Consider the following 16,614-nt stretch of genomic DNA (forward strand, 5'->3'; position numbering starts at 1 on the left):
ATATTCCTAATAGTTTCCATAAAGGTGGTAACATTTTGAAGGTGGGGCTTGGGATGAAAGGAATGATGAACTCTGCCTCCTGCCTTGGGTCTAAGCCATGGATTTTAGTCCAGTCGCCTAGAAAACGCTGCACTGGAGTTTCAGGCCCAGGCTCACTGAAAAGAAATGGTACCTTTCTTCCCTGGTCATTGTCCACGGTGGGCACAGTGACTCTGGGGACTTCAAAGAGAAAAGATGGGCCAAACCAAGATAAGATTCAGGTGATGCTTCATCCTTTGCTCAAAATTCCACTTAATGGCAACTGGAGTCCCCATCATCACCCCCAGAGATCCTAGATGGGGATTCGTGCTTCAGAGCTGAATGGGGAGCTAGAGAAGTAGTAGCTGTAGCATGGCTCTGCTAGGATCTGACATCCCTCTTTAAACAGGTGTTTCCCTCACTTTATGCGTGGGCATCATCCCATCAACACCAGAGGTGGTATGGTAGGGGGCATCAAATTACCTTCCATCCTCACTCAGGGCACATAGGGCACGTGTATCCACCCTGGCAACGTTACATCTCAAAGCCACAAATGTTTGCATGGTCTGCAGCCCTGAATACCTAAAGAGAAAACAAAAATCTTTAGAATCACCATTTTAATAACTAAAATTGACTTCTAAAGATGACTTATTTCATCTGATTGCTCTACTAATACAGTTTGTTGACCCAAAAGAAACGAGTGCCGTTAAATTCATCACAGATGTTCATAGCAGTAACATGAATTATCGCAAAATAAATTACCAACCAAAATTACTGTCATTCCAGACTCAGCGAAGAGGTCTACTTCCTTCTGTTTTTACTAATAAGTCCAGGTTTGTTTTCCCCCATTTATTTATTTATTTATTTTGTATTTATCCATCTGTTTATTTGATAAGTATTCATTGTCTAAGTCACTGGTTTCAAATCCGTGCTTTGTGGACGCTCAGGAAGACTCAGTGCTATGCAACAGGACGCTTTAACCCTTCTACTCACCGAGTATCAGCTGCATAATGAATAAAAATAGGTCTTTCTACATATGGACAGCTGTTTTTAAATGTCTGCAGGTGTGATGATTAATCAAATACAAAATCATTTTAAATTATGTTTGAAAAACTATTGTCATTTTTTTATCCTAGTACAAACATTTTCTCAATCAACGAACCCTAGGAACAGGTAAAATCATACAGTGATTTAGAGGTATTTCTAATGGCATTATGGGGTCCTCAGGCCTGGCAGGCTTAGGAAAGTCTGGTCTTAGTCATACAGAGTTGGGCCCTCTCCCGTTGTGAATTGATGTCTGCAAATGGACTCTCCAAATCTTTCAGCAACGGGAGCCACTGCTGATCAGTGACGACATTGGAATAATGCTGGAGCCAACCCTGGGACAGACGCAAATAAACAAAGCCCTCTCACGACCAAAGAAAAATTCCCTCTGGCTCATTGGAGGGGATTGTTTCCGTCTCCTCTTTCTGAAACACATCCTATAGCACCACAATTTCTTTCCAAACATAAGGAAATAATCAGAGGGGCATGATGAGGTGTTAAGGGATCCCAGGCACCTAGTCACCCAGCCTTTCATCCCAGCATTCCCTGTCCTGCTTTTGGCTTCCCCAGGTGTTCCTGGATGGAGGCAGTGCCCAGCTGAACCATTCGTCAGCACCGTCACCTTTTAACCAATCCTCTCCCTCTTCTTAGGCTGCTCATCTGCCTGAGATTCTGGCGGTAGGAAGATGGGTAGTCAGCTATGATTCCTCTAGGGGCTGCATGTGCAATGTGCCAAAGATCTCTGCAGTTCTGGCTTCAGAGCCAGCACACTCCATCCTCTTTAAATAAGCTGCCATTGAAGTCTGGGGGCATGGTGGGAACTGAAGCTGGTGATGCACCTGGGCTCCAGTCCCAAGAACGAGATAAGATGTAATGACTAATTCACTGCTGATGAATTTTTCATAGAGAAATTAATTGGAAAAACAGTTAAAAGTATTATATGATATGTAACTGGTGTTTACAGTTTGAACAGCAGGGACAGACAATTCTCCCCAAAATAAATTCCTTCTGCATAATAACCTCCTTTAGCTTAGTTCCACGTCCACACTTTGCACCTCAGATTTCAATTCATCAGCTTGCAAAATGCATGCTCTTGGTAATAACTGGGAGCGGGGAGGGTGAATCAGCATCTCCATGGCTGGATGAAACAAAGAAACAATGAAAATGCTGTGGCCCTCATGCTAAATCAGTAGTTACCGGCTTCCCGAAGAAAACACACGTTGATGGGGAGTGGGGCGATGGTAGCAAAGTGGGGAGTATCGCCTTTCATCGCCTACATGGGTTTTGGTGGACATTTTATAAGGCGACTTATCATACTTCCAAATTGGTATAATGATGGTCAGCTTCAGTGCGAAGCACACACTCTGCACATAATAAGTACTCAATAAATATTTATTAACAGCATCTGACCAGATTTAGAAGACAGCTTCGGTCTTTTTTGCCAGTTTGCCAGTTTACTTGATTTCAGCTCTCAGAATGCCTTTAACTAGGCTCACGACTGAGATTATAGTCCGAATTACTATAGAACTTGCTCGCTTTGCCGTGGCCTTATGCTCAGAAAACAATATCTTTCCTGAGGGAAATATGCCACAAATAGCTCTGCTTGTTTTTTCCTCATGTTTTCTGAAGATAATTTTTGAAAACATTCATTATAAGGAAAATAAGTGTCTTCATTTAAAGATTACTTTATTGTGTGTACATTTCCTTTAAGATAGTTCAAAACTAGGGTTGTAATTTTCCCTGCCCTGCACAATAACACTTTACCACCTATGATTAGAAAAGGAGGGCTGCACACTCTCCTGGAAGCCGGGTGTCTTGCTCGCTGCTGTTACTGAAGCCATTCTCATTCTTCCTGTTCTAGGTGCAGGTTTAGGGAAGTCTGGTCCTCAACGAGTAATATATCAACACTCAGCAGAAATGTGAACATATCGGCAGAGGCGGCTCATTTCCTCTTCCTGACTTTGAGATTCAGCGTTGTGGTATGTTGCTCATCAGTGCTTCTTCAACTTCAGAATGCAGGAGATTTCTGTGCCACCCCCGGAAGGCTGATTCAGAAGGAGGTGCGTAAGCATCATGGTTTCTAACAAGTTCCCAGGTGATGATGAGGCTACCATGCTCAGGCCACACTTGGAGCAGCGCTAGTCTAATAACCTGATGAATTGATGGAGCCATTCCAAATGCCTGACATCCTCCTAGAATAGTACTTGCGGGTTCAAGTAATCCCACACAATAAATGAGGGTGGATGGCAATACTTGGGCATCTTTTTTAAATGAAATTTATTGGGGTGATATTGGTTAGTAAAATTATACAGGTTTCAAGTGTACGTTTATATAAAGCATCATTTATATATCGCATTGTGTGTTCACCACCCAGAGTCATTTCTCCTCCCATCACCATATATTTGATCCCCTTTTCCCTCTTCTTCTTGGGCATCTTAAGACTTCAGCTCTGCCTACACCAGAAATAGTATGTTTTGAGAGCGGCTCCAGTTTGGCAAATGTATTGTCACAGCTGATCATCGCGACCCATGCCTACCCATTCTGTCGCTAAGGCAGCCTACCTGAGAAGTGTGTGGACGTTAGGGAAAGCCTGTTTCCCTACCCTGAGAACTATTAGGTCAAATCAAACTTGATGTCCTTCCAGTAGAATTATGCAAAAGGACAAAGGACCAAAGCAGACCCAGGTCCTTTCTATGATAACAGTTTAAAATACCATAATCTAAGGGAAATGGGTAAACTTGTGTCCTTAGAAAGCAAAATGGGTTGACAATCAGGAAACGGGTGTGAGGTGCATTTTTAATGAACTCACACAAGTTATTTTGCCCACTTGAAGTTTGTAGGGGTTTATCATACAAAACACAGGCTCTCAACGAACTGGGAGACATGACTCAAAGAGGAGGTGACCTTGAGATGTATTCATATCATCTGGTGTCCTCATGCTGTTAATGCCCCATTTGTTTGCTGTGCTGTCTAAATCACATTCTCTGAAGAAGATACTCAAATTCAATTCCATAGGTATTGTGGACTTCTGGGTCTGGCTGAGATGGAGTAAGCACACTTTACCCTATCCTCCCAAGAATTACAACTAAACCCTGGACAGAATACATAAAGTAACTATCTGAGGATGGCAAATAAGCATGTGAAAATATGTTCAACATGATAGTCATTAAGGAAATGTAAATGAAAACCACAATCAGAAATCCCTGCATAACTATCAGAATGGCTTATGAAATAACCCGACTATACCAAGTGCTGGTGAGCATGCAGAGCAACTGCAGCTCTCATATATTGCTGATGGGAACTTGAAATGCGGCAGTCATTCTGGAAAACAATTTTGCAGTTTCTTATAAAGCTAAACAAAACACCAAACACACTAACGTTCCTTAGTGATTATTCTAGAGAAATGAAAAATTACCTTCACACACAAACCTGTACGTTTACAGAAGCCTTAAAGGAAAAAAGGAATGTCTTTCAACAGATAAATGAATTAACAAATTGTGATCCATACAATGGAATGCTACTAAGTAATAAAAAGTGATGAATTAAGTACATATAAACAACAAAAATGAATCTGAAATATACAGTGCCAAATGAAAGGAACCAGTCTAACACAGGTTACGTACTGTATAGTTCCATTTACATGACATTCTGAAAAAAGCAAAATTATAGAGAGTGATCAGTTTTTGTCAGGGAAAAGGGTGGGTGAGGGGTTGCGTATAAAGGGGCAGCATGAAGAAATTTGGGGTAATTTTTATTGTTTAACCCTGATGTGGTAGTGGTCACATGACTCCATGCATTTGTCAAAACTCACAGAACTTTACACCAAAACAAAATTGAGTCTATGTAAATTTAAAAAAATAAATGAAATAAAAAACAGTATCTGCTAAGGCTGAACATATGCATAGTCTAGGACCCAGCCATTCCACTTTTGGCATTATATCCAATAGAAATGCATACAGTTGCTCAGTAAAAAACATGCATGAAAATGTTTGTAGCAGGGGCTGACTGAGTGGCTCAGTTGGTTAAGAGCTCACTCAAGAGTGAGAGCTCTGAGCAACAGGGCCACCGGTTCGATGCCCAGCCCGAGCTGAGATGCTGCTGAGCTGCCAACAGGTGGCAGGATGGCTCAGCTAAAAAAAAAGAAAAGAGGGCTGGCCGAGTGGCACGATGGTTAAGAACTGGCTTGGGATGCCAGAGGTCCCCGGTTCGGATCCCACATATGAGGGCCAGTGACACTGCCCTCTACAGCTAAGATGCTGAACAACAGCTCAACCTGGAGCTGGGCTGCCGTGAGTCGCCGGCGACGGCGTGGGCTGCAGCCCCTGTGGCAGTGGGTTGCCATGGGCTACCGTGTGTAGCCAGCAGCCAGCGTGAGCAGCCCTCAAGCCGCCATGAGCAGCCATCCAGAAGCCGGCAACTGATCTGCCTTGCCCAGGAAGAGCACAATGATGATGCCAACTTGGGCCAGTGAAGCAACGTCCTCCACAACTAGACTGAAGAACAAAAGGACAGAAACCTGTCTGTTCCCCTTCCCCAATTCCCCAATAAAAATCTTAAAAAAAAAAAGAAAAGAAAATGTTCGTGGTGAATACTATTCGCAATAGTCCAAAATCTAAAAACTACCCAAATGTCCATCAATAATAGAATGGAGAAATAAAATTTGGTATGTTAATACAATGAAACATACATGGGAATTAATGTAATGCAACTACACATAATAATACGGTCTACTCTCACAAACACAGTGTTGAATTTTAAGAAGCCAAATATAAAAGTGTGCATACTAGATGATTTCATTTACATGAAATTCAAAAGCAGGCAAAAATTAATTAAGGTATTAGAAGTTGGGGTGGCATTTATCCCTGGTGGGCTAGTAACTGAAAGGGGAAAGAGAGGCCCTACGGGGTGCTGGTAATCCCCTATTTTTGATCTGGGTATTCTTGATACGGGAATGTTTGGTTTGGGAAATTTTATCAAGCTGTAGCCTTTTAATTAATACACTTTATGTATTGTGCACTTCAATATAGTGTGAATGTGCATAGATCGCTTTTCTAGGAAGAGGTTCCACAACTTCCATCAGTTTTTCAAAGGGGTTCCTGCCTCAAAAATGATGGTAGCCATTGGATTGGAGAAGTGGATCTGGGATAGCAGGATTGTGGGTTGGCCAGAAAACGGCTTTTTCTGGATTTTTCTAAATTGAATGAGTCAAAGTCTTATACGATTTAAAGAAGTGGGTGGCCATGTGACATTCCCCACTCCTGGCTATATGAATAAGGAAGCTGTTCTGTGTTTCCCGGGACTGCAGGGTTTTCCAGGACTAGGGAGTGCTAAAACCAGAAAAGTCCTAGGCAACCGAATGTGAAAGAGACCCTGTTCTGCTTTCTATTTTAAATTAAAGAAGAAAAGAGCAAGTCTTCAAAGTCCCGTGTCACTGGAGTTAGTGGGCTGTGGGAATCACCTGCCCCCATAGCAGCACCCAGATGGGTTTTGTGGGGCAAGAGAATGGACTTTCCAGCAGTTCCTGTATTTGAAGAAACTAATGTGGGTCAGGGCAGCGTTTAGAAATTCCCTGGTGTTCTGAGGGGGAGTGCGCCACAGCACTTGCCCTGCAATCAGCCCGCTGTCTGATTCCTCCTTTCATCTTCCATGCTAAGTGCAGGGACTTGGTTTCCTATGTCACTTCAAGTGGCTGCAATTTCATCAGCAGTTTCAGGCCAAGAGATTGAAAGAACGTCTTTCTGAGTCCTTGCTGGTGGATGGGATTTAGCCAAGGCAGTCGTGTGTCTGTACAATGAGCCCCCCAATGCCCAGAGAGAAGGCATAAATGGCCCAGGAACCCCAGAGAGTTTTGTGCGGTAAGTGGCCTGTCTCTCTAGGATTGTGGCTTTTCATGTTTTTCTCTTATAATAGGTGAACTTTACTTAAAAGTATTCAATATAAGACAATTAAAACTTGTCCCCTTAAGAAAGAACCAAGGCACTCTTTTCCAAAAAATGCAGAATGTTTCCTTGCCTTATTTCATAATCATGCTGTTTGCACTTGCGATTAACAAATGATCTCAGCCAGGAGTGGAGGAACAAACAGACTGGTTGGATTCTCTATATATTATAGAAAATTATAATGTAGCTAGTGGACAATGTGTTTCACTTTTTAACCTGATTTCAAATCCCCTGTAAAGGAACACTCTACATATTTATTTTGTTAGGTGATACAGAATCCCATTGCAGCGTTTCAAAAAGCTGTCATGATTGGTATGGGAGCTAGAACAGGGGGAGAAGAAGGGGGGGGGCCGCATGCACGTGCTTGAGCCTTATCCATAACAAGCTTATTGGGCACTGAGTATGAAATTTCTGGATATGCATATATATATATATGATCATATATATCGATATCTATCCTTACACATAAAGATATAGGTGTATACATGTACATATATATTTATTACACATATACTGTATCTCCCTATGTATAAGACACTCCCATGTATAAGATGCACCTTAATTTTGGGGCCTAAAATTTGAAAAAAAAATGTATTACATAAAGTTATTGAACTCAAGTTTTATTCATCATAAAATTCATACAACTCCTCATCACTGTCAAAGCTCCCAACCATGAGCTTGTCCTCATCTGTGTCTGATGATGAATCACTGTCTTCATATGTTGCCTCGTCCTCAGTTCCATCTATGGCATTTGAAATCTACAGCCACTTTATAAGATGCACCCAGTTTTTAGACCTCACATTTTTTTTTAAAAAAAGGTGCGTCTTATACATGGGGAAATACGGTATATCCTTATTTCATCTTCTCAACAACCTTTGAGTGTCTTATCTGTTCTATAGATGAGCATCGAAGATTGAGACAGATGAAGTCATTGGCCTTAAGTATCCAGAGAAAACAGCAGAGAGAAAAGTCCAACGATGCCTGGTGATACCTCAGGGGCTTCATAACCACGGGAAATAAAACAGTCCATTTTACAAAGAAGGACTTGAGCTGGGACTTTTCAGGATGATTTTGTTTCCGATCATCCATGAGAAGTATGAAAAAAAATGTCAAAGCAGAAGTGTATGAGCCTCTATGTTGGCAGCTGTGAAGAGTTCAGTGTATTTGGGGAGGGATGAAACCAACCAGCACGAGGGAAATGCAAGGTCCACGTGGGGAAATGGTGAGGGGAAACAAGGATGCTCAGGTTGCAGGGGTGCGAGAGGGGCTTGAACCCTAGGTGAGGCATGTTGGCTCAAGTGACCTCAAATTCCAGCTCAGCATCGAGGGAGGTGACTGCAAGCCAAATGAGGCCACTTTTCTGTTCTGTTCATGGCACTATACACCTTGTATCATGAGTTTCTACTCCTTCAGGGGACAGACTTCTCGAAAACAGCTTAGTCAGATTCATGCTGAGTATATTCCGCATGTGTGGACTGGCCTCACACATTATAACTCAGGTTGTTTTTGAATACCTCGATACAGTTTCCCTCAGTTTTCAATGCATTTATCACTACTTTCTGTCTTTGAGATAATTACATAAACACAGTTACTTCGTCTATAAGGAAGTAGGAAACCTGACATGACTGTATTTGCCTTAGAATTTTGAAGTTGGCAATTTAGCTGATCCCATTTTCCAATGTTATCTTTGTGCTTGCACGAAATTATCATAAATCCAACACATTTCCCATGTGCATTTGTTCTGAAGGATTCAGAGAGCTTTCTGGGTTCCTTATTAGCCCTCACAGTACGTGCCAGTGGGACCCACTGGCAAATGTCAGGCCCATTTTACAGATGGAGGGTTTGAGCAGCTTAACAAAAGATGTGTCAGTCACATCCTCAGAGGCGTGAGGATGCAGCCCATCTGTGGCCCTACACCTGCCAGCTCCTGGCTGTCGCTTTCTTTATTAAGGAACGTGGCTTCTCTAGGTTCCACCCTGGTGCTGGTCTTCAGCTGGTTACTAGGCAACTTGAGCTATCACAGCCAGGCTGGTTGAAAATACCAGAGCATCAGAGTCCTAGAAAAATGAGGCAAAATCTTCTCATTGTACACATGTTAAATTTAGTTTAGTACCATGCCATTCCAGCCAGGATCAGCGAGGAAAACAACAAAAACTCCAAAGGGCGACCTAACACTACATCTGATGGATTGGGTTAATTTTAGGCTGATAATTATTACAGGTGTCTCAGAGCACAGAAGAGGAAACATAAAGTACAGCTCCTTGCTGCACAGAGCTTAGAGCCCAAGGCACTCAAATAAACACACATTGTACCATGTGCAAAGATGATGTAAAGGGGACGGTGTGGGGTCAAGATAGAAGAGAGAACTCATCTGATAACTAGGGCGACTTGACCTTAGCTTCTCGGAGCTTGCATGGTGATTTCAAAACAGGAAAGGTGAAGGCAGAGGGAGCAAATTACCCCGGCTACTTCTTTCTAACGCATCAAAAGGAATTCCTCGAAAGAGTAAGAGAAGGCAAACCGGCTCTGTTTCGTCATTTAGAATCCTCGCTGTGTGGACCCCGTTGGCCTGGTCATGTGAAGCAGGTTGTCACTGAGGACAGAGGAGTATGCGAGATACGTGAGATGTGGTCCTGGGCTTTGCAAACAACAGCAGGGGCACCAGCCTAGAGGCAGTGAGGGAGTGGAGGACACAGGATATGTTGTGGGGAGCATTTCACTCCACTCTGTTTAGTGAGGGGGCATGCCGACCAGACCTAAACCGTGAAAAATTCAAATTTTCTTTGCTTTCAAAAATGTTGCTACAATGACTAAAAATTGTGAGGGACAATTGACCCCTGAGAGGTACTTCTGCACCCTGCCCTGCTTGCTTGCTCCCCCCCCCCATCAATCTCACTGCTGGGCAAAACGACTGTCAGAACATGTCCCTTAAAAACCCTCCAACTGCATGGGGCTCTGCTCACGGAGGTGCTCTGATATAGGACAGGCAGCAGGAGGGATTACATGTAAAGTTCCTGCAGGCACAATTACAACTAAGAGTAAACACTAGCCGACAACTTACACCCTTTCAAGGAAGAGATGCTATTTTCATTTCTTCAGAGTTCTGGCTAATGCAGGAAGCCTTAAAAAGTAAAGAAGTACGTATGTATTGGAACTGATTGGCGAATGATATGATGGTTTCCTAGGAAATCTAACAGGCACAATAAAAAGGAAATTATCGGATTGCAGGTAAAATAACTTAGTAAGCTACTGGTTATCAGGCAAAAGATTTTAAAAATAAATTCATTTACTAGTAGAAACAAGATGGAAATTAAAATGGGACAAAAAAACCCCCACACACATCCCATTAACCATAGATACTAAAACTATAACATACATAGGAAAAAAGTTAACAAAGAAAGTATAAGATTTATTTGAGAGAGCTATAAACTTTGAGGGACATAAAACAAGCCCCGAATAAATGTACAGACATACCATGCTCCTGGATCGAAAGTCTTAATAAAAATGTTAATCACTTCCAAATAAATACATAAATTTCATGTACAATTTCAATCAGAAACACAACAGGCTTTCTTTTTAAATTGAAAATAATGTTTTAAGAGAGTATATAGGAAAAAATATTCAAAATGACTAAGAATGTTTTGGAAAAGATAGAAAATGAGGGTTTATCCTCCCTGCTATTAAAATTATAAACTACTGTATGCCAGATTCTTTGTCTCAGCATCTGCTGTTGAACCCAACATGACACAGCTATGATCTGTTTGCCACTCTACCATCGTTTGGTGGGGATGTCAGAATTTAATTTGAACGTGATCGTTTTTTATCCAGATAAAGGAGCATGAAAGGGACATGGGTTTAAGCTTTTCAAAGCTGGACCTTACTGCCAATTGGGTGTCAGGGGGGCTGTGATTCCAGAAAGCAGTCCTCATGACCTCTTCCCCATTGCCTTAGCCTTTAGGCTTTGCTTGTTAAACCTTTGCCTCTGTGACCTGGTCCTTCTTCTTGACTGGGTCATTTGGCACGTTTCTCATCCAGTACAACTCCTTCGAGTTTTGCTTGTAATTCTGGGACTTGGCAGCCCTCCTGGCCACCTTTATGCTCCACTTGGCTTCGGCCCAATATCCAGTACTTTTTCTCCCTTGCTCCGTTCTTGCAGGCAGTTACAGAATTCCAGATTTACGCACAGCCTCATTCACAATTATACTGTTCCTTCTCTGGGGAAAAGTGCCTCCAGAGGGTTATGACAAGTGGCTATATTCTGAGCGATTTGGAGTCTGGGGCCATGTCTTATTTATCAGCCAGCCATTGAGACTGTAGTTGTATTAGTTTGCCAGGGCTTCCATAACAAAAGACCATAGTCTAAGTAGCTTAAACAACAGAAATGTCCTCACAGTTCTGAAAGCTACCAGTCTAAGACAAAGGTGGTGGCAGGGTTGATTTGTTCTGAAGGCCTCTCTCCGTGCCTAGTAACGGTCATCTTCTCCCTGTGTGTTCGCGTGGTCTTTCCTCTGTGCATGTCAGTGTCCGAATCTCCTCTTCTTAGAAGGACACAGTCCTATTGGACTATACCCAACCCCCATGATCTCATTTAACCCAATCACCTCTTTCAAGACCCTATCTCCAATACAGTCACATTTTGAGGTATTGGGGGGAGGATTTCAACATGTGAATTTTGGGGGGGGCACAATTCAGCCCATAATAGTAGTAAAACTACTTGGGTTCAAATGTATATTGAACTCTTTCTAACTGAGAGACTTTGAGTAAGTTCCTTCATTTCTTTGGGTCTCAATTACCATCTCTGTAGAATGAAGAAGATAAGTGTTTCCTTCCTAGGACTGTTGTAAGGATTAAATAAAATAATATATATATGAGGTGTGACCAAACAATACGGTGAATGTTTAAATTAAAAAAATCATTACAGTAAAAGTCACATTGCCATTAATCCCTTTCAAAATCCTCCCCCTCACTTTGAACACACTTATCCCATCATTCTTGCCACTTTCTGAAGCAGTTCTGGAAGTCCTCTTTCATGAATGTTTTTAGTTGCGCTGTTGTGGTTGCCTTTGATGTCCTGAATCATTTTGACTTTGGGGAAGAACCAGAAGTTGCATGGTGCCAGATCCGGTGAATAAGGTGGATGAGGACACACCGTAATGTTTTTATTTGACATAAATTGCTGTACCAGAAGCGATGTGTGGCATGGAGTGTTGTCATGATGGAGGGTGATTTACGGCACACTTGAAAACACACCTTCTCTCAACCTTAGCTCACACCCGACTGACTGCATCCAACAAGTTGAAACTTGTCGCACACTGTTACTAAGATTTGATGCACCACTTCCCATATTGAAGATCCCTGCCTTTCTGTTGGATGGCACTTGGCAGCAGCATTCACCATATTTTGTGATCACAACAGAAAGGCTCTATGTCACACATCACTTCTGGTACAGCAATTTCTGTCAAATAAAAACATTACAGTGTGTCCTCATCCACCTTATTCACCGGATCTAGTACAGTGTGACTTCTGGCTCTTCCTCAAAGTCAAAATGATTCAGGACATCGAGGCAGCTGTGACCATGCAACTAAAGATCCTCAGGAAAGAAAACTTCCAGAACTGCTTCAGAAAGTGGCAGGAACGATGGGATAAGTGTGTTGGAAGCGAGGGGGAGTATTTTGAGGGGGATTAATGGCAATGTGTCTTTTACTGTAATAATTTTTTTTAAATTTAAACATTCATCATAGTATTTGATCACCCCTCGTATATATAAAGTGCCTGTTCATAGTCAGTGCTCAATAAAGGTTAGCTATTTTTGATATCTTTGAGGCCCAGGACCAACAGTGAATTAACTACAAATACACAACAAAAAAGTTTTATAGACATAAAAATATGCAAATGTGAGATTTTTATTCAGTGTCTCATTTGCCTGACAAGTATGTATTGAGCACATACCATATGCAGTCATTTCTCATTATTTGCAGTAGTTACGTTCTATAAAGTCACCATGAACACTGAATTAGCAAATGTCAAAACATTGTTCCTGGGGCAAGTGCAAGGTTAGGCTCCTGAGAGTCTCCGGTAACACTGTCATCAACTGATCAATACATACCCTTGTTTTATCTATCTATCTAACTCTCTATCTCTATCTATCTATCTATCTATCTATCTATCTATTTAAAGTTGCAGAAAAGGAGTTTATTAGAAATAAAAGTACATTTCAAAGAAGCAGAAGCGGGCCCGAGCAGTAGAGAATGGCTCAAGGGCCATTATTAGAGAAGAAAGTGCACTCCAAAGAGTCTGGAGCAGGCCGAGCGAAGGAAGCTCCAAAAGGCTCAAGGGGGCCCAGGGCCAGGGCCAGGGGGTCACTATTAGGAGAGAAAGCACACTCCGAGGAGCTTGGAGCGGGCCCGAGCAGAGGTGAGGCTCAAAATGCTCAAAAGTTGGTTAAGAGCTTGCTCAAGAGTGTGAGCTCTGAGCAACAGGGTTGCTGGTTCGATTCTCGGCCCGAGCTGAGCTGCCGCTGAGCTGCCAACAGGTGGCAGGATGGCTCAGCTAAAAAAAGAAAAAAAATGCTCAGAAGGCCCATACCCCTGTTTTATGTATGCTTCTGTTTAAGATACCTTATTGAATATATATTTTGTTGGTTCATTAAGACTGACCTCATGGCCAACATTATTATAACTCATGTCTGAACAAAGCTTATGAATACATTTGCTTCCTCCATAAAGCACACCACAGCCTTCTTGCATTTGACAACACTAGACAGCACCTCACAATTATACTTTGGAGTCATTTTAAACAGTGAAATCACCAACAAAAAGCACGAAAAAATTTAAAACATGGCACTAAATTGACCGGGAAAAGGATACTTGTTTACAGTGTGAGCACTAAAGCAAATAGGTTGACTTTTGTCACGTTCAACCTCAGCTGGAAGCACGCATGTGCTGTGGGAGGTTACATTTCTTTTGTTTCTCTGCACATGCCCACCAGTGACCTTGAAAGCACCATAACTATTGATTTGGGGGTGACAAATTTTAGTGAGATGAATTCACAAATATGGAACCAGCAAACAATGAGGATCGACTGTATGTCAACCACTGTGTTAGCTTCTAGAGCACACCACAGAGCAAGGCAAATTTTGCACAGCAGGGAACAGGGTGGTAGGGTGGCAAAGGAGGGCTTGCTGAGTGACCTCCTGATTGGGAGTTGGCAGGAAACTTCTGATTCCTTGAATCCTCTGGGAAGGAAGAGGACTCCCAGCTCCTGCCTCCTAAAGAAGCTCCATCATCGCCTTGTTTGCTGAATGATTACTACCTCTTTCCAGAGGGTACCACAATGGGGTAAGACTCTGCGGAAGTCCAAGATGAGTTATGTAGTGTGTCAGCATGGCCTTGTGTGTCTCGTGTCTCCTGGGAAATGCTTGTGCTCGACTTACATGGGACTAGCATTCCCCCTGTTACTCAAACAGTCCCTGGCCTCCACACTTTTCCCTTTCCAGTGTGACCATGCCTCACTTCCTTTCAGTGCTCTCTGCAATGCCCACAGCCAGCATTCTGCAAGGTGGCACCATGGGAGCAGTGGACGCCTCTCTGATCTGGGACTCACATGGCATCAGTCTACTCCCCACTCTGCCACTGAGCTTAAACATGGGAATTCTGGACTTTGGCTGTGTATGAGAACCCCTGGGGGTGGCTTTTTAAAAAATCATCAATGCCAGGCTCCATCTCTGACCAATCAGATCGGCTTTGGAGATGGGGCCCGGGCATCCCTAGCTTCTAAAGCTCCCAGATAGAGTTCATGTGTAGCCAGAGTGGAGAACCACCACTTTGATCTCTTTCAGTCTCACTTTCCTCATCTGTACTAAAAGATGCTGGTACCTGATGAGTCCCAAGGTGATACGCTATGAGCTACAATCCTAAATTCTATTTCAAACCTACTGGGCACTTCGCCCTCCAGTCCTTCTTCCACTGATGTAGCTTCTATAGTAAATCTGTTAATTAACAGATTTTCTTCCCCATAGCATGTTTATGACATAATTGGTGTCTGTCTCCTTATTTCAAACTTTGGAAGGAAGTAAAGTGATTTTCCCCTCCAAAGAAACAAAAAACCAAAGTGGCAAAAATGTAAGTCAGGGTTTATTGACCAGAAAGTAAAGCACCATAATCTTGCAGATGCTAGCTGAACTTGAATGCTCTATGTTGTGAATTTTGATGCCATTTCACGTCTCTAATGGCATCTCTTGAGGACTTAGGTCTGAGTGCCATCACTGCAGCTGGAGAGACCAGGAGAGACACAGAAATGAGCCAAACCATTTTTTGTTTTGTTTTGTTTTTGAAAAAGAACATGTCTGGGACTCTGAAGAACAATCCAGATCAGAACCTACGGAAGAAGCCTAGAATAGATTTGAGTGGGCAAGTGAGCAGAGCTGAGGCCACGACACTCTCCCCACAGGCCCAATGCTGCGTGAAGTAACAGGGGCACTTGGGCAGAGTGCTCGCCAAATCACACATGAAAATTCCATGCTTGAGTTACTTAACAAACCCTCCTCTCCTCAGATGAGACATAGCAAGTATTCTTAAGGTAAAACTAGGTGGTGAGAATCATTTAAAAATACTGATCAGCAGTGGTCCAAAGAGACTCTTTCTAGTTGTTTGATAAATGGAGTTTAAAAAAATCATCCCCTGCTAATCTGATAGGTCTGGGCACTCACGTAGCAGACTGCACAGGGGGATAAAATGTATAGCTGACTCCAGCAGCCAAGACACGGTGTTTTCCAAAACTGTCAGCAGTGAAGAGAAAAGAAGATGGGAAGAAGCTCTACAAAAGTCTGAATTTGGGTCCAGTGGCTTCCAATGTACCAGAAGTCTGGCAGGATCAATTAGGAAAGTAGCCAGCAGTTACTGCAATTTACATGGACAGCAAGTGACACCCAGTGACATCTTCTTCAATGACTACATGCAATCAGATCCCAGAGGTTAAAAAGAAAAACGAAGCCTGGATAGAGGGTGTTGTTCATGATGAGAGAAGTAAGCAGACAGAATGCATCCACACAGGTATGAGTCAGAAACCAGGGGTCAGGAAGGAGAAACAAGGACTCCAGACTCAAAGACTGGGCTCCAAAGGTTGAATGACTGTGAGAATCTTAAGAGACAGAAACTTACTACAGCTTCCAGCAACAAAAAAGAGTAGTTAGTAAGGAAAGATCTGGGAATTGGGGACTTCCTGATTGGGTGACCAAAGGTACTGGTTTGTCTGGGACTCCCTGAGTTTTAGCACTCCAAATCCTACACCCAGGAAACCTCACAGACCTGGGAAAGCATGGACGGGAGATGACCACATTGTTTTAGAATCCTGGGCCAAGACCAGACGTTTTCTGAGTAAGAGCAGGACTGTTATTAAAAAGACTATAGGGCCGGTCGAGTGGTGCGTTGGTTAAGAGTTGGCTTGGGGCAGGCTCTGAGCAGCAGGGCCGCTGGTTCGGATCCCACATGGGCCAGTGATGCTGCGCCCTCTACAGCTAAGATGGTGAACAACAGCTCGACCTGGAGCTGGGCTGCTGTGAGTCGCCGGCAATGGCATAGGCTGCAGTGGGGCTGGCCGGCAGCGGGCGTGAGCT

General features: G+C 42.9%; 1 long non-coding RNA gene across 1 annotated transcript in view; it reads right to left on the reverse strand.

Annotated features, from left to right (window-relative positions):
* Positions 1–525: 525 nt before the first annotated feature.
* Positions 526–16,614, reverse strand: part of LOC109395136 (uncharacterized) — a 32,016-nt gene continuing 15,927 nt past the window's right edge. The window contains exon 3 of the long non-coding RNA XR_002126577.1: positions 526–600. This is a non-coding gene — a long non-coding RNA (uncharacterized LOC109395136). The remainder of the gene's footprint in view (positions 601–16,614) is intronic.

This window comes from Hipposideros armiger, unplaced genomic scaffold (assembly GCF_001890085.2).
Source record: "Hipposideros armiger isolate ML-2016 unplaced genomic scaffold, ASM189008v1 scaffold_13, whole genome shotgun sequence".
NCBI classification, from domain to species: domain Eukaryota; kingdom Metazoa; phylum Chordata; class Mammalia; order Chiroptera; family Hipposideridae; genus Hipposideros; species Hipposideros armiger.